Here is a 25,553-nt window from a genome sequence, read left to right on the forward strand (position 1 = left end):
GGGCAGCCCGCAGAAGATATATGGCAACTATAGCAGCACTGCAGCATAGGGCCAAAACCAGAGAGGCCATATTTAAAATAAAGGTAGTCATAAGTAAAGAACACTTAGTTAGCGCACTCATTATTTCTCCCTGGAGACTACTGATGCAAATAGCAAGTGATGGGAAGCACCAGGAAACAACATTACAGTTTATGTTAACTCTAGCGTTGGGCCTGTGCATTTTCAGTCTGCATTACATTAGTAATGAAAGGTACCATTATGCTTGTCGTACAGTTTTTATCAACTGAACTGTATTTTATGCATGCAATATGCACATGATAGTTAGCAATAGGTCCGAATGGTTGATAAATCATCTAACAAAGTGGATTAGTGAGGTTGACTAGTGATTTTTTTTTTAGCAGCAAGGATGAATTTACAGATGTAATTTCTCGGAAAGGTATTTATCATGCTAACCATGTGTTGTACTGTGCTTTTGCATGCTAACGGTCTTGCAGTGACTAAAAAGTGCATGATCGGTGTCTGATGTATGCAACACATAACCGGCCTAATTATATTTTTTTTTTATACTATGGACAAAACAAAGCCATTGAAGTGCAATAATTATTAGTGTTATTTTAGTATTATTTAACATTATAGAATTCATTCAATGTTTAATCAGCTTTTATATAAAAAAAAAAAAAATTGTATTGTGCTTTTGTAATTTTTATGCATTTTTAGCTTTATTTTAATTTTAGTAAATTAAGTATTTTAATTTAATTTAATTTAATTAAGAAAATTTAATTTAATTTTCAATTTAATTTAATTTATTATTTAATTTAATAACCAAAAATGTTCTATTGCATCAAAAAAAAAAGTAAAAAAAAAGAGCATCTTCCATAAAAAGTATGTAATTATATAAACACCAAAAGCTGTTATACCTGAGACTGGCTCCCTCTTTAGGTTATTTTAAACGAAATCTGAAATTGCATTTGCTAGAATAAGCGTTTGGTTCAGTAGGTTAATTGGTAAGAGGCTCTTTACAGATGTTTGTTAGTCATTGTTTTGTCTGAAAAAAAAACCCATTTTATTCTGTAATTTTATTGTGTGACTGTACAGCACATTGGTCAACATCACGTTGTTTTAAATTTGAATGTTTGAGAATCTAGATGTGAATATAAGACAATGGCCTTTTGAAACAGAGATGAATGGTCTTTTGTCGTCTGTAATAGTGATTCCTCAGTCATTCCGTCTGTAAATAAACCAAGAAAAAGAAAAAGAAAAAAACATCACTGGCGAACCATTTTCTTCATGCTGCACTGACAGCTCACACACTTTCATTCCCCGCTGTTGAGACATGCAGTATAACATTAACTTTATATCACCTCTTCTTTCTTTCTTTTTTTTTTACAGAAGTTGAACAATAGGGCTCTGTTTCCACTAGTAAGTGAGAGTTTCCCTCATGACACACATCAGCGCTCTGAAACACATCATCTTTTGACGTCAGTCCACACATTTTAAGGCAGATATTTCTTTGTAAAGCTTTGTAAATGTTTGATACCGCTTCGTACCAAATTTGATTCGGCATCGTATACCTCCGATGAATAAGGCCATATAATAGAACTCAAAAAAAAATGTACCCAAATATGTTTTGTTAAACACATATATTTCTTTTACCACCAAAACACTAAACTAATGTAAAGGGTTTGATTTTGCGTTTGAAAAAAACAGATGTGATGATTTCCAACGTATTGGATGAAGACGTCAGAGCTAGAAGTATCAGCCAGGTAAGAAAATATAAAGTTAATCTAAAGGCAAAGTCTTTCATTTCTGTTAGTATTTCGGAAAGTCTGTTTTGGGATGCTTTTAATATGGGCGTTGTTTGTTTGTTTTTTGGAAGAAATTAATACTTTTATTCAGAAAGAATGCATTATATTGATCAAACTTGACAGTAAAGACATGAATAACATCACAGAAGATTTCTATTTCACATAAATGCTGATTTTTTTAACTTTATATTCATCAAATAAGCCTGAAAATGTCAAAAATGTCTCACGATTAAAATCTGAAGCAGCACAACTGATTTCAACATTGATTATAATGAGAAATGTTTCTTGATCATCAAATCATCATATTAGAATGATTTCTGAAGGATCATGTGACACTGAAGACTGGAGTAATGATGCTGAAAATTCAGCTTTGATCACACGGGGGGACAAATTATATTTTACAATATATTTAAACAGAAAACAGAAAGAAAATGTTTAAAAAATATATATAATTCACAATATTACATTTTTGATTGTATTTTTGATCAATAAATGCAGCCCTGATGGGCAGAAGAGACCTCCTTCAAAAACATTTCAGTATCTCTCACTGACCCTAAACTTTTAAATTCTATCTTTTTTTCTTGCCTCACTGTATATGTCTCACATTTTTCAAATGATGTGCAGATAATGTGGTCTTTCAATAAATGTTCTCCATACGCCGAATACACCACGACCTGCACTATAGAGCCAGTGATGGAGCCAGCGATGAAGCCCCGATGGAGTGAGCGTGAACCCCAGCTGTGATCCTCTCATATCGGCCCTCACAGCGGAGGGTCAAAGGTGACGTGATGCGTGTTCTGCACAGGGAGCAGACGCTGGGGATTCTGATCCAGGGTCAGTGGAAGATCTTCTACAGCGCGCTGAGGTGTGTGTGTGTGTGTGTGTGTGCATGTGTGCATGGACAAACACACGTCTAATACCCCTCACATCTGTTCAGCGATAGAAGAAGAGCTCGCCGTAATCTCACACCTGCTGCGGGACGACGCGCAAGACACACGCAGCTGCTGAGGATCAGTGATGACACACACACAAACACACACGCGCGCGCACACACACGTTTACTTGGCTATCTAAATGGGGATATTCCATAGACGTAATGGTTTTTACACTGTACAAATACACTCCCCTCACACTAACCCGACCCCTAAACCTGCCCATCACACACAACTTTCTGCATTTGTACATTTTTAGAAAACATTTATATGGGATTTTTACACCAGATTTACACATGAGGACGTCTCTAAAGGGATGTTTTTGGAGATTTTGTCAGGTTTTGTTCTATCTAGGTACAAATTTGTCCCCAAAATCTATCTATCTATCTATCTATCTATCTATCTATCTATCTATCTATCTATCTATCTATCTATCTATCTATCTATCTATCTATCTATCTATCTATCCATTTAGATCAATCCATCTATCTATCTATCTATCTATCTATCTAGATCAATCCATCTATCTATCTATCTATCTATCTATCCATTTAGATCAATCCATCTATCTATCTATCTATCTATCTATCTAGATCAATCCATCTATCAATCTATCCATCTAGATCAATCTATCTGTCTGTCTGTCTGTCTGTCTGTCTAGATCTATCTATCTATCAATCCGTCCGTCCATCCATCCATCCATCCATCTATCTATCTATCTATCTATCTATCTATCTATCTATCTATCTATCTATCTATCTATCTATCTATCTATCTATCTATCTATCTATCTATCTATCTATCTATCCATTTAGATCAATCCATCTATCTATCTATCTATCTATCTATCTATCTATCTATCTAGATCAATCCATCTATCTATCTATCCATCTAGATCCATCTATCTATCTATCTATCTGTCTGTCTATCTGTCTATCTATCTGTCTGTCTGTCTGTCTGTCTATTGATTGCCAAAAATTTGGGAGAATATGTTTTCCATGGATTTTCACAAATTATTTTGTTTGAGAAAAATATGGAAATATACATTTACTTTTTGTTCATTTGATTGAGTTAGTTTGGCATCAACTGTATTTTGGTGATTTTCTGTAATCAATATCTGGCAACAGTACTGTACATCATTTTTCCACTCGGACGAGCAGTTCGGGTACAGCTTTTTTAGCACCTGAAATTGCCCATGGATGCATGCTGATCTTTTGATAGATTAACATAAAATCATGCAAAATGAAAATGTATCCTGCATGTTGAAAAAAATCCAGCATAAACCACCATAAATTCCATGTTGGTTCAGGCTGGTTTATGATGGTTTATGCTGGTGGACCAGTATAGTCATGCTGTTCTCAAGCAAAATTGAGCTGGTGTACCAGCAAACCATGTGCTAGTGACCTGCAATGCTGGATTTTACAGTAGGGTATACAATACACAACTAACAAATTCCACACCGTTTTTACCTTAAGAACCTTTGTCTCATTTATTACAGTTTTTTAGTCCATACAACTTAATTGTGGGTTTTAGGAACTAGTTTACACAGCTCGGTAGAAACACAAGACACTAGTTGGATTTTAAGTAAAGCCAACATTCATCTTTTTTTATGTATTATGATTTCAAAGTACCTTTCCCAGCACTGCACACAAACACCCTGATCAGAAGTGTCACACTCACACACACACACACTTGAGTCTGACATAGATGTATAGATTGCACAAGTCAGAAATGATAAAGAGTAAAGAGGTAGGACGGGCAATAGTGAGGAACCATCCGCAGGTGCTGTGCCACACTTGATCGGCACCCATTCACTGAGATTATACAGCGAGGAGAGCGCTATCATTTTATCAAACCATTCCAGCCTTTTCCTCTCCTTCACACTAACCTTTTCCTTCTCCCTTTCCCTCCCTCAGAAACGCCTGCAGCTCTAGGGAGCATAAAGAAAAGAGAGAGAGAGGAAATCAGACCGAAAGAGAAGAGTGAGATATTCTTCATGCCATCGTGGCAGCACATGAAATATGCAGCTGTCCCACTTTTTGGAGCTTTACAATTAATCTAATGTTTCTCCAGCAAAATGGTGACGGTGGTAATCCAGATCCCAGGGGTGAAGAGACTGCAGGAGGAATTACACGAGACACGACACCAGAGAATAACCACACATTACTGAGAACAAGCCAGCAGGTGCGGGAGATTTATCCTGAGAGTCCATGAGGAGGTGAAGAGAGGGCCACATGTGAGCATGGGAACACACACACACACACACACACACTGGATTTATAAATGACAGCCCGCCTTTCTAATAGAAATCCATCCAATTCAGTTGGAAGGAGGTTAAATAGTATTATTTCTAAATGGCTGGAGGTTTACATATAAAACTTTGCATATATATATAAAAAATAAAAAATAAATGTCTTGCCAGATCCTGCATAAAGACGGTGTTATTTTATTTTAAAAACTGAAAACTTTTAATGTGTTTCGCCGTTCATTTACACAACAACAGCGGCGGATTCAAAAAGTGATGCCGGTATCGTCTCCGTGTAAGTACAAAAACACAACTTTGTGAAAACGGTGACGTCACGCGCATGCGTATTACGTGTTCAGTCTACGTATAGGTGTGTCGTGTTTCTTTACAAAGTGACATTGCCAACTATTGGCCTGGCATGAATAATACAGCGTTTTAGACGGTTTCCCTGATCCCTGTGAACGTTTGTACGCAAAACTTTTCAAAAACACAAAGGGAAAAACTTTTCACATTTTTAGTACATGATTGTCATGTAAATGTACCCTTAGTATTTATACAGTAGTATCTATTATTATTATATACAGACCCTTTCCAAAAAATTAGAATATAATGGAAAAGTTTATTTATTTCCATAATTCCATTCAAAACGTTAAACTTCCATAGCTTATAGATTCAGGGCCCACAGCTTAAACGATTTCAAGTATTTAGTTGTTTATTTGTACATAATTTGGGCTTCCAGCTCATAAAACCCACGAAAACAGGATTTAAAAAAATTAGAATATTACATGAAATCACACAGTAATTAATTACACAGTGATACCATGGTCATTGAAGCAGGTTTTGGTTCTTTTGGCAGTGTGTGCAGGTGCAAATCCTGCTGGAAAATGAAGTCAGCATCTCCATAAAGCTTGTCTGCTGAAGGAAGCATGAAGTGCTCTGAACATGTCCTGGTAGACGGCTGCGTTGAGTGGACAGCACAGTGGACCAACACCAGCCGATGACATGGCTCCCCAAACCAACACAGACTGTGGAAACTTCACACTGGACTTCAAGCATCTTGGATTGTGTGCCTCTCCATTCTTCCTCCAGACTCTGGGACCTTGGTTTCCAAATGAGATGCAAAATTTGCTCTCCTCAGAAAAGAGGACTTTGGTCCACTGTGCTTTATTAAATCAAGAGTCAACGCAGCCGTCTACCAGGACATTTTCAGAGCACTTCATGCTTCCTTCAGCAGACAAGCTTTATGGAGATGCTGACTTCATTTTCCAGCAGGATTTGCACCTGCCCACACTGCCAAAAGAACCAAAACCTGCTTCAATGACCATGGTATTACTGTGTAATTACTGTGTGATTTCATGTAATATTCAAATTTGTTTAAATCCTGTTTTCGTGGGTTTTATGAGCTGGAAGCCCAAATTATGTACAAATAAACAACTAAATACTTGAAATCGTTTAAGTTGTGGGCCCTGAATCTATAATCTATGGAAGTTTAACGTTTTGAATGGAATTATGGAAATAAATAAACTTTTCCATGATATTCTCATTTTTTGGAAAGGGTCTGTATATATATATATATATATATATATATATATATATATATATATATATATATATATATATATATATATATATTTTTTTTTTTTTTTTTTTTTTTTTTTAAGTAATTTTATGTGCTTTTGTTTTATGTGATTTAGCTATTTTTAATTCGGTTTTAGTAATTTTAGTACTTGTTTATTTGAGTAAATTAATTTGTATGTGTCTTTTGTTTTTGGAAGCTATTTTGTTTAGGTTTTTCATCTAATAGTTATATTATATTTTTATTGCAGCTTTATTTCAGTTACTGAAAATTATTTTGATTAGTTTTATTTCTAGTTAACTGTACAACACTGGATTGTGCATAAAGCTCCTCCCCCAAGAAGTTTCCCCCAACTTTCCACACTTTTTTTTTCTTATGCATGACCTTTATCTGCATATAATTTCCATATGCATATGGCCATCCATACAAATGATGCTTGCTCAGAACAGCACTAAACTAAGAAAATAGTGTACAGAATAAATCTTGGTTAGAAAATGGTTAAATTGTGTGCTTTGGTGCAAAAAAAAAAGTGAACCTCATGCAGGAAAAAGTAATGTGGGCAGTGGTTCATGAGGCTGATATCAATATTGATCAAGCACATAAAAGACTGCAGTAGGTGTTATCACATCTTTTATCAGATAATGATGCTTCTATAAGAGGATCTTTCCCTGACATCTTTATTTTAGTCTTGATAATTAACAACACGTTATAATCTTTCCAATCACCAACCCAGTAGTTGTAACAAATCACACCATGTTCAGTCTGTGAACAATAGAAAGATTGTCTCCATATTGTAGATATTCCATCCTCCAGAACTCCATCCTCCTTTCATTAGATTTATCTACAACCTTGTAAGTCAGTCTTTCACTTGTTTTGATCCAATAATTGAGATTTCACAATATTTTGACTCTACTGTTTCATTATGCTCTAGAGAGATTATCTGTGTTTGATTATGATACGGGGAGGCAAATATATATATTTTTTCCTTTTTGAATTTTTTGTTCAAAGTTATATAGCAGTCAATCTTTGCTTACAGAACACATATAATTAAATGTATAGTGTTGCAAAATTGTGATTTTTTTTTTTTTTTTTTTGGTACTATAAAAATATAAAATGATGTAGCTCACTCCAAAATAAATGTTAAACTGTAGCAAACATGCTGATTAGTGAACAGTACATCAATATATGATCATGACAAGCTGTTTCCACACATCTCCTCCATTGACTTCCATTCAAACTGAACAGCTTCTCGTCTCTGTCGGGATCCTGCCACAATACCTTTTTATTTTTATATCTAACCTCTGAGGCTCCCCCTGGGGGAGGAGCTCTGTTAAACTCGCCCGGGGTGTCCTGCTAGTAAGAAATAGAATACAATATTGTAGTGCCACCAATAACGCATTGCAGACAATTGAGCTCTGAGCAAGTTTGGGTCCACATGCCAAATGTTTTGGGGTGTTTTCATAGGCAGAGGTTCAGAATGATGAGATATTGCATGCTGTGTGTGTGTTGTTACCATGGCACGGGTTGCTAGACATGTTCATTATTGTTTCTTTTTATGCTATACACTGTGTTTTGTGTGCTTTGTGATGACAGTAGCATCATTAATATTTCTGCTGATATAACATCGTTTGGGCATTCTATGGACACTAGCAGAGCAAAATATCAAAATTGTATACTAATGGTACACCAGTAATATGGTGCTTTCTTATCTCACTGTCAAATACAAAGTGAAAAATCGTTGGATTTGTTGTGAGTTTAACAATCTTTTTTTTAATTATTATTCTATTTCTGGTTGGATTGAACTTAGCGATGCAGATATAATTTGTTTACAGTTAAATTGGTTTCATTGCTATATGCATGCCTGTTTTTATTCATAAAAGGTGTGATATCCTGTAAATTACTTTGCACATTGTTTTAGGCTCTATTCATTATTTTCTAATCTTTTTCTTTTTTTAAAGAACACATAAAAGCCCATGCTTTTTTGAAGAGATTCAGCAACCTCTCCTGGGGTCTCATTTATAAAAGGTTGCGTAGAGACCGTCCTACATTTGATCTAATATCATTTCTCAAATGTGCGCACGTGTGATTCAGAGAAAACGAACGTATATGCACAAAAAACGAACATACGCCACACACACACACACAAATGCATTACATTACAGGCCATTTTCAAAGCCTATAGATTGGCTGAAATAATTTACACGTGTGGAACTAGATTAGACTAAATAATTGAACTTTAATGTATCTAACAGGGTTTTGTTAGTATTATTGCTGCTTTGATTTCCAAATACCTGCAGCTGTAGTGCTCTGACTCTCTGCCTCAAGGAAAGTGCAGTCGTCTATTTAGAACCTGCACTTTTCCACATCAAAGACCGGTTTTTATAAATCTGAACGTTGGCATGGATTTTAGCGTATACGCACACACTCTAAGATCAAATTTGCACGTTTTATTAATAAGGCCCCTGGACTGCCACTCAATTGGAGTCTCATAAGAGGTTTTGATGATCTAAATGCAGATTTATTGAACCTGAATAACATTAATGAGTAAAAAAAAAAAAAAAAGACTAAATTAAACCACTCCACATCAACAACCAACAAGATTCACAAACCTTTCAGATTACACGAGCAATCACAAAAGACCCACGGTGTTCTGAAGCCGACTCGATGCAGTTCATTCATTATGATGCTCGTCAGCTGTCAGTATAGAGAGACGCTTTGCTGATTTGTATCTCAGAAGACGTTTGCCTTTGATGATCTCTTTTGAATTTTTTGTCAGTGAGGGAATTGCTAACAACATTTGCTGGTTTCTGTGTTGTTTGTGAACTGCATCAATTTGCGTTTTGGCTTGTGTGGCTCAAGTGGGACAGGTCGTAGACGTTACGTGCCTCAGTAAGATCAAGTGTTCATTATGTCTCTTCACACAGATAAACGTCTTAGCCTTGAAAAGTGGCTATTATGGATCGATCTACTGCTGCTAGCATGTGCCGGTGTGCTATAGACGCAAATACCATGCCAAGCCTGTATACAAAGATTGGGGTCAGTAAGTTTTTTTTATTTTTTTTTTATTTTTTTTTATAGAAAATAAAAAGCAAATATAATACAAATATATATTGTATTTCAAACTAATTTTTATATTCAACAAAATTCTTTACAAAATGTATCAGTTTATTTATTGCCTGTTTTCCTTATCACATATTTCCGTAATCATCATAAATTCGGTATCAGTCGAAATCGCAGAAACTCAAAATTCATCCTGTTAAAACCGTTTTGAAGTCGGACATTACATTACCAATGAAACGGTAGTTTAAAACCTTTTAGCAGGCTCCTCCCCCTAGTGGACGGTGTCATGTTTACAAAATGCATTGTTTTTATTTTATAATCAAAAAATGTCTAATCTTGAAAAACCCATCGTCGGAAAGGTCTGAAACTCAAGGTTCCATTTCTGATGACTGTTTTGTGATAGAAGTAATATAATGACGCATTTATTAATTTGTGACAGAACGCATTAAAAAAATCCAATGGAGTGTGGGTCTCACCTGGTGGCTATTTTTGGTATAGCCAAACAAAAACTCAATTTTCGTCATATCAACTTCAAATTTGAAACACAACTTGGTTAGACATATGGCTTTAATTTTATAGCAATTTTATAGTAAAAAAAATTTTGTATAAAAAAATGTTTAGTACAGTAAATTTGTTTTACAGTCAACTTAAACTTTTATAAAAAAAAAAAAAAAAAAAAAGCGCATTCACCTCAGTAATAGTCTTCTGAATTACAACCACTCAAGTCTGGATTGTGAATTGTCACTTCTATGCTCAAAAGGATTTTTTTTTTTTTTCAAAAAAAATTAATAAAATAAATCAAATAAAGTACTTGAGAGAAATAAATACAGATGTAAATGAATCAATAGTTGACAGTAAAATAAAGTAAAATGATTGTAGCCTATAGCAGCTCAGATCAGTTGGTCTTGGAAGAATGTAATGAGAAATACTCGAGATCAAATTGAGATTTTTTTTATTGTGGTTGGCTTCTTGGCAACATGAGCACAGAAAAAAAATTAAATAAAAGATTTTTTATTGTTTGGGTTTTTTGTTGGGGGGGGGGGGGGGGGGTTATCCCTTTGTTGGTTTATGTGCTTTCTGAAGCTCTCATTCAGCCATCAGGAGTGTGTTGACGGTCAGCGTTCAGTGTCTTGGAGTTTGAGTGGGCTGATGGGTAAGAATAATGCCTGTGTTAGTGTGTGGGAGGCCAGGATACAGTCAAAGCAAAGGCCATCTGCCACAACACACCTTCTGATTAAAAATCTGAGGAGGATTTTTAATCAGCTTTACTCATTCCTCACACTCACACACTTCTTCACTCTACATGTTCTCCATTCCCTGCCAATGGGAAAGAAAAACCACAGGTCGACATCTTGATATCTCAGCTGTTTTCTCACAGACAGCAATGAGATTAAATTGAAAAAAGCAATGACATTAAAACTGAAATAAAAAAAAACAACTCAACAATGTGCTCAGATTTGACAAGATACCCAAGTTTTCAATCAATAGTCAGATATCTCAATATGAACTTGACCATTTCTCACCATAAAAAAAATGCTAGTAATGCTACAGTAAAACTGGTTAACTCTAAGCTACCTTAAAAATACTGTAAGGAAATTATTCGGCTGATACTACAGTTACCACACCTCAAGACACGACAAGTTGTCAAGTTGTCAAGTTGCTGTCCTTAAAACGCTCTTGTGTATAGGAAGAATTTCTTACGCATCTAATCCAACGCCTCCGTTGCTAATTTCAAAATGTAATTTTAGAGCTAGTGGCTTGAGCAACCGATAGCAGACTAATGTAGTTATTTGAGAGAGAGATTAAGAGATTAATGATCGATAAATAGTTCTCATAAGGTTTATTAGGAAGAAAAAGCATATAAATCTTGTTTTCTGTAACACAATCATATCCTCCTCTGGCTTCTCTTTCCCTTCAGGCCGATGGCGGCTTGCGCTTTTTTTGGAGGTCGTTCAGAAATGAAATGCAGATTTGTGTCTCTTCCCCTCCCTTGTGCAGTCTGCTGCCCGAAGCACCACTTCATTTCAACATAAATGTATTTGTAAGAACGTTTAAGGAATAAGGTAAGGATTTACTCAAGCGTGTAGACGCTAAATGCAAATCGGGTGACTGTTTTGATGGGTTTATTCAGGTAAATTGTTAAATGCATGCTCTAAAGCATGAGAGGGAGTCTTCTGCGTTCTCCAAATTGGGTGACAAAAAAAGGCAGAATGCACGAGACCTCTTTGGTCCATTTAAGAAGGGAAGTGCAAACTTAATTTTGATGGATTATGCCAAAGCACCTCCGTTAGTGTTCTGAGGGGTATCATCTATCTCTGTCAGTTTATATAACTTTGATGAACCCTTTAGTCATACGCAGGTGACACCTTACCAAAGGAAAAAATGCAGAAGGGAACCATCTATCATGGAAAAACCTGTATTCATAAACATTTACTTGTCAACATACCGCTGCTATGAAACAAGATCATGTTTGCTGGCGGCGATGGCAAATGTTCTGCTTTCTTGAGGATTTCTCTCTGAAATCAGTCTTTTTTAGTATCTGTTCAGAGCATCAATGTTTTGCATTAGTCTGTTTAAAAATGCATCTAACTTACAATAGGTAACAGGCTGGTTTATGTCAATAAACTGGTTAAAAAAAAATCGGTGCCACATTTTAGGTCTTATTTTAATTAGTCAAATATTTTGTCTTCAACTCCTTCATTCAAGTTGTAAAAGTCCAGATGTTTGCTTTTTTTAAATTGACTTTTAAGTTGCATTTTGTGAAAATGAATTGCTCAAAGTTTAATGGTGTCTCATTTCAATATTTAAATTCTTATTTAAATATTTAAAATGTAAATACTAAATATTTCTGTGCTAGATAAATGCATCATCTAATAATCAAATAAAATATATAATTTGTGAAAAATTTAATATGGTTAATATATTTATCAATTTTAAATATCATAAGGAAACAGCAGCTTGACTAGATGAGCGATGTACATTAGTAATTTGGGAAGGTACAGAATCGCACTGGTTAAACCGAGAGCTAAAATGCTGAACTATAGGGTACGTTTCCCGTACAACGACGTAACAACGTTTTATGCAAACATTCCAAAAACATTCAGCAACTATTAAAAAAAATCATAAAAACGTCATGAGTGTCATGAGAATGTTCATTAAGTAAAAATAACATTGTAAGGATGTTCCATGAACGTCGTACTCACAACGTTTTATGATAGCATTATAAAAACATTCAGCATATAAAAATAACATTATAAGGATGTTCTGAGAATGTTATTCTAAGAACGTTTTCTCTCAACATTACGAGAATGTTAACTATTAACAACATTATAAGAACGTTTCATAAACATTATTTTAAGAACTTTTTTTTACCTAAAATTCACATAACTTTTAAAGAATGTTAGCGAAAGTTACGGGAATGTTCCCTGTTATTTGGGTATACAGTATGCGATTTCAGATGCAGTGGTAGAATAGGAGAATTTGCGTATATTTGGAATAAAAGATATAGGGCCCTATCTTTCACCGAGCAATTGACTTTGTACACCGACGCATGTATCATTCCTATTTTGCACCCGATGCACAGCGGACTTTTCCCTCCACAGACGCACGTCGGTAAATTAGGGAATGAACTTGCGCTCCCGGGGGCGGATCAGCAAAAAGAGGAGGCGTGTTCCGGCGCAAACGTTCCCTGGTGCTATTTTGCAGTTTCAGAAAACAATTCCGCCACTGACCAGGAGAAACCTAGTCTAAAGTCAGTGGCGCGTTATTCAGATGCTATTTTAAGGGCGCATGCTTGGCCATAATGTAGAGTGTGCACAACGCGCATACACTTTGCTTCTCTCATCTACACAGACGCAGCAGTTGACATTTTTGCAAACCATACATAATTACAAGGAAAAATATTACCACACAAGGGAAATCATTGTTGTGTCCATGAAGATGTGAAAAAATAGGCATAAATCTAGCTTACACATTTACTAATTATAATACGCCTGTTTAACAATGTCACTTCTCTGTGTTTTACGGCCCTGACGAGAACGTCGGTCTCCTCGGCTGTGAACGCTCCTGGCGTGCGCCTGGCAAATCCGCCGTTATAATAGCAATCCGCCATGGAACAAGCGCGCCTGCTCTTAAAGGGAATGTGAGGTTTGACCTCTGATTGGTTTATTTCACATTACACCAAACCACACCTATGAATAATGAAGCTACTTCAGACCAACCCATTTTAGATTTGCGAGACCCGCCCACAAAGTTACTTGCGTTTCAGGTTTGATACTTGCGTTTCAGATCGTTAAAATAGGGCCCATAGAATGTACTGCATGTTGCTTGCTCATTGTGCCAAGAGAAAGACCTACAGTATTTAAGAGTAAGACCATGTGTCATTCTAGCAAGAAACCGTTTCTAACCACGGGTCGAGAGATGTAGTTCCAACCACACAACTTTGCGATGCTGTTCATGAATGTTCGTTGGAACTATGGTTTCGGAAAACACAGATTCATTGAACTATGCTGGTAACAATGGAACTTCACCAGCGATGCTTTAGGGATATGCACCCCTGACTGACCTATAATGTAACGTCAAGATGTTTTCAGATCTCCAAAGAGCCATATAGAGAATGTTGTATAGACAGAACTAGCTGTGCCGCACCTAAAGAGAGCTCATGTCTCTAAGGGGCTGTTTACACCTGGCCACTTCATGCGTTTTCTAAGATCGGATGGCTTTCTGATTTATCAAAACGATTTCATTTACACCTGGTCACATAAATGTGTTTTTGCGAAACGAATTTAAATCCGATCTTCAACTCTCGCACTATATGCAGATTTAATGGAGTGCACGTCACCGAAAGCAACAGATATGAGCTGCATTTTATTGATCATCAAAATCAAAGACCGCAATTAGAGAGAGCGGCAACAGCCCTGGTAAGATCATTTCGTTTCTTTACTTTGCGATAGTTTGCACGTTGGCTTAATGAATAGATGCTCAGCTTCTCATCTGCGGTGACGCGTGTTCCAGTAGCGTCGTCATATCTGGCTATAACATTACATAGCCTATAACACGCTATCCGATAACTAGCTATCCGATCTGAGAAAACTCATGAAGTGGCCAGGTGTAAACAGCCCCTAAGGGTCGCCCTTTACAAGCACAGTCCGACGTCTGTCCTTCCCCATCATTGCTTATAGAGTTTGTCCCACCGAGGGAAAGGGCTGCTAAAGACCTCGCCACCTCACACACAGCAGGCAGGATTGAGAGTGATTCCCACGGCCCCTAGAGATCCGCAGGAGTTTGAGAGGGAAGAGATTTCTGGGACACGGCTCTCCCCCGCAGCGGTGCGCTCGCTCCCAGAGCTGTCCTCCACGCTGAGACGGTTTGATGCGCTCACTGTCCCCATCAACTAAATAAAAGGGGTTTTGTTCGCTTTTTTGTGCACTTCTAGAAAATAACCTCCTTTTCTCAATATAATTAGAAAGCTAGACAATAACAGTGCTTCAGAACACATCCGAATGATAAAGAGATATGTATTTGAACAGTATAAACTGTGCATTTCTTTCCAAAAGTGGCTCCATAAAGATTTTTATATGAAGCAAATGGGAAATTTATCTTACGTTGATTCTAATAGAATTTTGTGATAGAATCTTGTTCATTTTAAAGGTCAAATGTGTAACTTCAGTGGCACAAAGAATTGCATCTCCATCTGCTATTGGTTGGACAAACACGTATTCCTAACCAGAACAGTTTATAATTCTAGTATTTTTTATCATTTTAAATTAAATGTAGTTATTCTTATACTGTTCAAAAGTTTGGGGTCTGCACATTGTTTTAAATGTTTTTGAAAGAAGTCTCTTCTCACCAAGGCTGCATTTATTTGATCCAAAATACAGTACAAACAGTAAAATAGTGAACTATTTTTATCATATAAACTGTTTTCTATTATAATATGTTTTAGAATGTCATTTATTCCTGTGATCAAAGCTGAATTTTCAGCATCATTACTCCAGTCTTCAGTGTCACATGATCCTTCAGAAATCATTCTAATATGATGATTTGCTGCTCAAGAAACATATACATATATATATATAGTTAAATCATCCAAGATGCTGGACATGGTAAAAGTGCATGACAAAAAGCATAACAAAAGTAGTCCATAAGCCTCATGCATTATAAATATTTTATTAAATAAAGGAAAAGGCCAAAGTACTGTATAAAACGTTACCTGAAGTCTCAAAACATTAAAATATGTCAAGACGCCCTGAGCCAGGTTTGATCTCTGTGTTATCACATGTCTCGTGACCCATTGACATCAATGACATGATGTCAGCGGGTCTATTATGACAGAAGCATTCTTTGCCCTTCAGAAAGACCCTTTAGTCAAGACGGGAAATGAGAAAACATCTTTCTATCTTTCAGATTTCAGCTCAAAGCCTCGATGATGGAGGACTATTACTGTGAGATCCTACCTTGAGCATGAAGACACTCCACAGATCTCAGCGCAGTCCGAGTGCTCCATCTAACTGCATCCTTCTGGCACGAGCTGAGCGTCCCAATGAGGTGGTGGACACACACTTCAGCCGGTGTAAACCTTTAAAAGAACAGACACTCAACAGGCAGGTTGTAATTGTCATAAATCAGTTCGGCCCAGACAAATGCAATCGTCCGCTGAGACTGGAAGACCGCCAAATTGACATAAATTAAGAAACAGATTCACTTGTATTCTTTACTGCCAGTGTGACCAAATTTAACACGAGCGGTTAAAGAGCATTTTAGAGCTCATGAGCAAGTCCACTAATTTCCAATCGCGGTAGACGAAGGACTTTCATCTTTGAGCTCTTGCAAAGGTCACGACAGCAATTCATCTGTTTTTCTACAGACTAGCGATGTGCAATGGTGTATTTTTTTTGTAAAAATTCCAGAAAGTATATAAGTACAGTTTTTCTGTATACATCAAGGATAATCACTTTATAATCAGCGTGCCGGCCTTTAGTTGGTCTGTTGCAGTGGACTAATTAACTACCTCTTGTTAAACTTAAACGTTGCCTTTTAGCAACCTGTCAGTATGCGGCTAACTTTCATTTCAGGAGCACAGAAACGGCTCATTTATCTTGAGAAACGGAGGCACGGAAAAACATTCAATTAATATTACAAAACAAAGAGAGAAAAAAGTAATTTTTCACATGCAAGGCACTAAAAGAAATGTTTTTGCACCAAGCAACTGCTCAGGAAGCAATCCTGTTTTTTTTTTTATAATGTTTTATTTTGCATTGCATGTGATTAATTGCTATTGACAGTCATAATTAGCATTTTGCTGCTACATTATAAAGGTAAATATGCCATCCCATATAAAGTGTCAGTAATGTATGACTTCATATACTATAGTTTGCAACTGTGAATTACAAGCAGCGTTGGGGGTAATGCATTACAAGTAACGTGAGTAATCAGATTACTTTTTTCAAGTAACTAGTAAAGTAACGCATTACTTTTACATTTCATGCGTAATTGAAAAAATTAAGTTACGTGGAACTGTCAAGTTCACATAACTTAATTTTTTCGGGTTTCCTCACTTTTTTTTAAGTACACTTAAATCACTTTTTACAGTGCAGATGAGAAAAAGTAACACAATATTGTAACTAATTACTTTTAAAAGCAACTTTCTCCAACACGGAATAATACTACAGTTTATTTTTGATCAAATGAAGGCAGTCTTGGTGAGCATAAGAGACTTCTTTCAAAAATATAAACTAATCTTACAGACCCCAAACTGATCGGTGGTGTATAAACAAGTATAAAATAATTCTTAAATTTCATTGACAATATAAAATGCACCGAGCAGGAATACATGTTTGTCCAACCAATAGCAGATGAAAATGCAGCGTGGTTAGTTTGACATGGTTTTGTTTTGTAATGCATGTGATTAAGTGCTTGACAGTCATAATTCTGCTGCTACATTATCAAGGTCAATATATTGCCATCCCAAATAAACAGTGTCAGTGATGTACGACTCTGTGTAGTTTGTATCAACTGCACTTGTGCATAATGCATCACATCATGAACAAGATTCTCAATGCACAAAACAAACTCACTTAGAAATCACCTGCTGTCATTGAAAACTAATGACTCCGGGTGCATGGCTATCAGAGTCAATGTCAGTGTCAACAGGGGCTTTACCGCATAATGTTGGTGCTGTTATGAAAATAGAAATATATTACCATGTTTTTCAAATTCATTGCAGACACGAGTTCTACCTCAGTAGTTTGTGTACGGCTGCCAGTCATACCAACTACATTCCAAGCGAAGCTTTACAAATGTGCTGAATGTTGACAGATGTGTCTTATCTGCAGATGAATTTATACAGATGCCAGATCTCAGTGTCGATATTCTACACCTTATGCTTGTCCTCATTAAGGGACGGATGCATGACGGAAACTTCTGTCGGATGCGTTTACACGGAAATAAAAGTTTTTGCACAGTAACTTTCCAACCGCTGATGCAGAATGTGATGAATGCATTTGAACATATGTTTTTGTAATTAGTACTCCAGATTCAGAGTCATTGAGTATGCATATTTACCGAGTTCATCCAAATAATCTGTGTGATTTAAAAGACTTTCTTTTAGATTTTGAAGACCTGGTTCTATGTTAAATAAGATAAATCACGTAAATATTACAGTCCAATCACGTGTGCGTCCGTGACACATCCATTCCCCCTATATTCAATCTCTGAATGCTGGGTCTGACATTCTGTCTGTCTTTCTCTCACTTTATCCCTTCTTTCTCCAATAACAAAAAAAACACGGACGTGCCGCGGTGCATTGGGGAGATTTGTTAATTCTTTGTGCTCTTTGTGTTTTGGCCTAATGAAGACTAATGAATATCTAAAACCTCTGTGGTGCAGGAGGAGAGGCTTGAATAATAAGAGATGAAACTATACAAATCACGATGCAGAAACGACCTGTGGAGAATAAACCACCGGCTGAGAGAATCCAGCTCTGGGACACGAGGACTCGCCCTGCATACACACGCAGATGTGCCGTGAGATACTGTATCCCAGAATGCAAAGGGCTCAACTTAACCTTGGAAATGGCACACTACTGTTAAAATATGTGAAATATACATTGTGCAATAAACAGTATGCATGGTGCACTATTGACCTCATATGACGAGTGCAATCTAGTTATCAACTTAAATATAAAAAACAAAATGCATTATAATTTTTAATGTAACATTGTGTAAAAAAAAAAAAAAGCTATTAGGAATGGAAAGTCAAGTCAAGTGCATTGCATTGCATTGTGGGATATCCATTGTGTCATCCATTCCAGGGCTTAACTAAAACCATAAAAAAAAGAACATTTTCATTACTTAAAATAAACTTTACCTGAAATAAAATAAAATATTAAAAATATATATTTCAGCTAGTTGCCAACATTTCTCACTTTCATTTAACTTGAAGTAATAACTCAAACTGAAATGAAAACTTTCACCCTTTATTTAAAAATGTGTTAAATATTTTGTACGCATTTTGCATAGTTGTGCTTGGAATTTTTGCTTCCTTCAATTTTTAAGTACAATCAACTTTGACGTTTAAGTCATTTCAACTTTAACATTAAAAATTACTTTAACATTTTTGTTGAATCTTGTATAACTTATAAAGTTGTTGAAAACTGCGTAACTTATTTTGATGAGTTAAAGCAATGTAAAAAATAAATGTTGTCATAACTTATTGATCATTTCATTTTACAAAGTACAAAGAAGTTATGAACATGCAAAAACAAGTTTCATAAAAAAAACTTTTAGTTTTTCAATGCATTTTTTTTTTTTTTTTTTTGCATAGAAAAAATTAAATCTTTAGCCTTTTTTGCCAAATAATTTTGTCAGAGAAATATGCTAACCAAGTTTAGTGGGGTTTTTTTTCTTCATATTTAAAATACTTAAAAAATATAAAATATATTCCTCATATTTTGATCGTTTTATCGAATTTGTAGGGTCACAAAAAAAAAACTATATCCCCTCCGGACATTACTTTTGGCCATACTGTATAGTATTCTGTGTATATTTGATTCAAAAAAACAAAAAAACATATTGCATCAAAGCATACAAACATTAATACTATTTCAATGTAATGTGTAGCTTATACTCTGTGAAGTATGCAAATTTTCTGTATGTTGACCACAAGGATGACCTGCATTTGCCAGAATGAGCAACATACAACAATACAGCAGGGAATATGCAATGCACTCATCTTGACCTTGACTCTTTATCTACCGGACTGCCAAAAGTCGATTTTTATGCAATGCAAAACAAACACGTTTAATTCTAATCGCTAAGGTAGACATTGCAATGCAGTGAAGCATGCTACTGTTTAAAACCCAGAATTCTACATTTCTTTTTCTTGAGAAGATGATAACCATCCAGAAGGTTAGAGTTTAAGCCGAGAGCCTCCGCAGACACTGATTATTCTGTTTCGGTCCCTCTGTACCAGTAGTTCATCACAGAGGCATAATTAATACCCATAGAGCAGCGCGAGTGTTTGTACACCGTGATTTGTACACTGCAGAGAGCTGCTGTTTGCATTAATAATCCCACAGCTTGCAAATTCAAAGGCACAATGAGGCACGTGGGACGGCCGGTGGGTCCCGGTGTGGGTCCCGCTCGCTCGTGTGCTTAAACCAACAGAGGTTTATTTAATGATATCTAAATCACGCACGACTTCCTCCCAAGCAGGAAATAAGAGCCTGGATCTCTCATCACACATTAAAAACCATTGCTTCTTCCTATCAAATATTGTAAGGGAAAAAAAAAATAACATGCTGTGGGTCTTTGTTTTCACCACACTGAAGAAGAAAAAAATATCTAAAAATACTAAGTCAAGATACATTTACTTTAGAAGCAAAGTTCCTTTTAGACCAAAGTCTTGTTTACTTAAAAGTTTACTCTTACAACAAGAAGAAGAAAAAACATCTGCCAGTGGTTTCAGAAAAATACAACTTAATTCAAAAGAAAAAACAGATTTCTTTTTCTGACATCATTTACAGATATTTTTTTTCTTGTTTTAAACAACAGTGAACAAGATTTAATATCTGAAGTAACTTTGCTTCTCAAGTAAGAATTGTTTCAAGTAAGAAACATTTTTTGCAGTAAAAACATTTTTAAATCGAGAAGCAAAATGACTAAAATATATTAAGTCTTGTCTTCTGAGAAATGTATTGAATTAAAGTGGATTTATGCTTTTTTTTTAAATCTGCCATTTGGAGTAAGAAAAATAAACTTAATTCAAAGGGAAAACAAGTTTATTTTCTGACCCCGTGCACTGGCAGATGATTCTTCTTGTTTTAAGCAAAAAAACTCACTAAATATGTATACATTTTTCAGAAATCGAGGCTTAATATCTTGTCGTTTGCTCTTATAAAGTAAATGTTTCTTGATACTGGAAAACAAGATACAAATACAGAAGATTAATTATTCACTGTGCTTGAAAAGCTCTGACAACTTATTATGAATCAGTAAGTGACCTTTTGAAACGTTAGCATATACTAGATCTCAAAATAGGGTGAATCCCATCAAACAAAAACTATAAATATCCAGCTTCAACATTATTCCTGAGCAGATCGAAGCTACTTTAAGACCGTTGTCTAATGTAACACTGAATCTGATTGATGATTCACATGAACGAAAACCCTTTAAGCTGAGCTCTCTGTTTCAGGGCTCCGCATTGACGAAAACTTAAGAGCAGCGTATGTTTTTCTCAAACCACCTCTCCTTCTCCCTGCGAGATCTTTTTGTCTTTTACTTTCTTGATTGTTGTATTGCATGATGATGAAATAATGTCAAGAAAACAGCAATGCGAACAGCAATTACATTTAAAGTGCATGGAATGTTTTATGTCCGTTCTCTGCCTCAAAAAATGGTAAAAGGAGAAGAAATGACTGCAGTGTTGTGCTGTACAACATATCTGTCACAAAACGAAACACGGAATCCATTATGTCAGATCAGACGATGTCGGGCACAAAAAGGCCTGCGCTCTGGAAACATCTCCCGCCGAGAGAAAGCCGAGCTCAAGACAGGCTTCTGGCGCAATTTTACAATCAATCCAAATTCTGCCGAGACATAGTGTTGTTTAATGACTCAGGGAATAAAGTCCATCGCACAAGGCCTTTTAGCTCCGTGGATTGCCGATGCCAAATTGGGAGAGTAATAACAGGGTAGGAGGCTGGAAATAAACAGAGACGCGTTCAGGGACCCGCAGCAAGCGATGCTATTTAGTTCTCAAAGTCATACAATGAAGGGAAAATAGAGAGTTAGACGTTGTGTGCTGATCATGCTTGGATGCTTACACGTGTGTGTGTGTGTGTGTGTGTGTGTGTGTGTGTGTGTGTGTGTGTGAGAGAGAGAGAGAGAGAACAGAAAGGAAACAACAGAAGGAAATTCTTAATGATTTTTACATTTTCTGAGAAAAAATGTGATTGTTTTTGCCAGTGCAAAACTGGCTGCTATTATGGTGCCAAGGCTCTGTCAACATTTTACTTAATTAAAAGTATCCAGCCAAAAACGTACTTGAGTTCAAATAAATTTAAAAAGCCACAATCAATGTTCTAAAAGTATAAAGTGTTTTTAAAAAAGGTTCTAACTGACTGATCATGGCAAAAGATGGAGGAGGTTTTCTCATTGAAGTCGTTTGGATGTAAAGCAGCTGGTGTGTCATGATGTCCTGACTATATGTAAAGCTTTAGGACACACCAGATGTACAACCGAGAGCAAGATCCTGAAGCCAGAGCTGGTCTGATCGTTGTTTATATACTGATCGCTGATCGTGTTCGCGCTTAAGGTTTGTCTCTACCTTGTTAGCGCAGTGAGAGAAACAAAAATGTGCTTTTTAATACGAGGAGAGGCTTAAGTCATGACAGCCAATTTGCACTTTGAAGTCCTAAAAGAAATTAGGTTTTAGTAATCGAGTAAAAGTGTTCAGTTTCAATTGTGAAATACTGTAATACTTAAGTATACACTCTAAAAAATGCTGGGTTGTTTTAACCCAATGTTGGGTCAAATATGGACTAACCCAACGTTGGGTTAAAAATGCAATTTAAAAATGGACAAACCCAGCCGTTGGGTTACATTTTTAATGTAACCAATGCAATTTGTCCATTTTTTAATTGCATTTTTGTCCATTTTTGATTTTGTCCAAAATGCAATTTGTCCATTTTTTAATTGCATTTTTGTCCATTTTTGATTTTGTCCAAAATGCAATTTGTCCATTTTTTAATTGCATTTTTGTCCATTTTTGATTTTGTCCAAAATGCAATTTGTCCATTTTTAAACTGCATTTTTTTTAACCCAACGTTGGGTTAGTCCATATTTGACCCAACATTGGGTTAAAACAACCCAGCATTTTTTAGTAATTGAATGGTTTATAGGCAGTGTTGTAATATCATTGGTATACTATTGTAGTTTAAAAAAAAAAAATATATATATATATATATATATATATATATATATATATATATATATATATATATATATATATATATATATATATATATATATTAATACTTTGGTTTCACTTTAATTTTAGTTATAGTTTTAGTAATTTTGTTTTGTTGTAATTTTTATTCGTTTTTTAATATGTTTATATAGTTTTATTAAGTTTTAGTTTTTATTAGTACTTTTTAACGTAAACAAAATGAAAATGAGAAATGTTGCCTTGACAAATAGCAGAAATATTTTTAAAATATTTTATTTTATTTCAAGTAATGGAATTTTTTTTTTCTTTTTTTGTTTTGTTTTAGTTAACGATAGTAACCCTGTCTATGTGGTTATTAACAGGTTCAAATGAAAAGAATCCTGTACTGTCAGGTCTCTGTGATCCTGGTCTCTCCTTAAGTCTGTAGGATTTTCCCCTTTTTTCTTTCATCCAGGAGCTGAAAATCTGTAAAGTCCAGGGTTTCCACTATCATCGGTGTTTGGATGCTGTGTTTCATGGAGCTTTAAGGTTTATTTCAAATTGCAGACCCCTCACTCATCACTGTACGCTTTACTCCACAGTGAATTTGCCCTCTCTGTCAAATCGCCGGCTTACTCACCTTTACATCTTTATATATAAGGGCATTATAGGCAGGCTCCCACGTTGCATATCCGAATTTCTTTCTTTTACACAGAGTACTTAGGGTTTACGGTCCCAGAAAACTATTTCAGTGAATGTACCTCAAGCCCAGACAGTTGTTCAAAAGGGCTTTCATGTTTGTTGCACCTTCGACTTGGAATGACCTACAGAAAACACTTAAACTACAGTGTCTAATTTCCTTAAATGATTTTAAAGGTAATGTTAAAACTATAGAACGTGAGTCCATCCACAAGTGCAACTGTTTTAATTAATGGCACTTTTTATTGAATTGAAATGGACTTGAGTTGTCTTTGCCTCTTCTGTATTTGTTTTGTGATTGTGTGATAAAATTTGTTCTGCTATCTTGGCCAGGTCTCTCTTGAAAAAGAGATTCTTCATCTCAATGAGACTAACCTGGTTAAATAAGGGTTAAATAAAGTAAAAAAAAAAAAAAAAAAAAAAAATCTGAGTATTGGATAAAGCCAGGTTAAAATTAATTTTTTCATTGTGTCCACATATTAGATGGGAAAAAAATTACAGAGGGATTTATGGATATCTAATTTTGTTATCCTGTAAATCAGAATATACTGTCAATAGCCTTTAAAAAATGATTTTCGCCATGTTTTTTGGAATAAAATGTTATATAAATCAGGCTAGGAATAATATATTTACAAATCCCTCTGTAAATGCACTGTAAAAAATTTCTAACCTCCCTAACTCAAAATTTTCTAGTGACTGATAACATCTACATTTTTCAATTGGCCCAAGCGAAATTCTGTAAATTTAATAATTTACAGAATTTCACTTGGGCCAATTGAAAAATGTAGATGTTATCAGTCACTAGAAAATTTTGAGTGAGGGAGGTTAGAAATTTTTTACAGTGTGTGTTCATAATATAAGTAGGTACAAGACTGGAAAGTTTGGTGTATATCGGTGCTACTGAAGTGGAGATTTCGGACTTGGAGTATGAGAGAAAAGTCATTTTGAGAAAACGGGCTTTAAAGATTTATCATCAGCCAATGAGATTGCGCATTCAGCCCTTTTACTTTCACGATTGGTTGCTGATAAAAAGGAATGACCATATTTGGATCCGACAGGATTGTACAGGAGAGAGAGATCTTCCTAACGGTGCATGTGATGACAGGCTGCCGGCAGCGATCGTGGAGCAGCGTGTTGATTAAGAACGCCAACTTTTGTTGAATTTATGAGAAATCTACAGACGCGAACAGGTCTAAAATAAAGACCTAAATGTGTATTTCAGACTTTTTTTCACCACAAGTCTGAAAGAAGACATGTTATTGAAGACAAATATCCAAAAATCTCAAAATTGACCAGTAAAAAAAAAAACAATGTTTTTGCCTGCCGTGTCTCGCCTTAAATGAATGCTTATACAATGTTCGGGATAATGCCGAAAGAGCCATTCTGTACTGTCATGTCAATGTGTCATGCAAAGAAAAGGGACTCATTCAAACAATAGCCTCATAAGTACTCAGAGTATGTGATGTTGGACGCAGCCCGTCTCTATGCACGAGTTCAAGCATGAGCAAAAAGTTGCTGGCTGCAGTTCAACTGTCGACCACCGGTGTCGCTAATTACAAGGGTTTGTGAATTCTACTTATAGCCCCTTTAAATGGTAAATATCATTAAAACTCAGTACACTCAGCTGGAAAATGTTTTATCCACTACAAATTGCTCTTCGTGATAACTATAACATGATTTTTAAAAATCCTCATTTGTAATGAAGGCCTGGAATCAGGGAGTTTCACAGTAAAATAACAGCAGGTTTCATTCACATCAGTTACAGTACATGCTAAAGTTTATTACTTTGTGTTAGTGATTTGAACTAACCT

At 35.7% G+C, this 25,553-nt stretch overlaps 1 long non-coding RNA gene across 1 annotated transcript in view; it reads right to left on the bottom strand.

Moving 5' to 3' along the window:
* Nucleotides 1-1,056: 1,056 nt before the first annotated feature.
* LOC311278108 overlaps nucleotides 1,057-25,553 on the bottom strand; it is a 33,101-nt gene continuing 8,604 nt past the window's right edge. The window contains exons 3-4 of the long non-coding RNA XR_014625386.1: nucleotides 16,074-16,195; nucleotides 1,057-1,228 (exon numbers count right to left, since the gene is read on the bottom strand). This is a non-coding gene — a long non-coding RNA (uncharacterized lncRNA). The remainder of the gene's footprint in view (nucleotides 1,229-16,073; nucleotides 16,196-25,553) is intronic.

Source organism: Rutilus rutilus, assembly GCF_951802725.1.
Source record: "Rutilus rutilus genome assembly, chromosome: 19".
NCBI classification, from domain to species: domain Eukaryota; kingdom Metazoa; phylum Chordata; class Actinopteri; order Cypriniformes; family Leuciscidae; genus Rutilus; species Rutilus rutilus.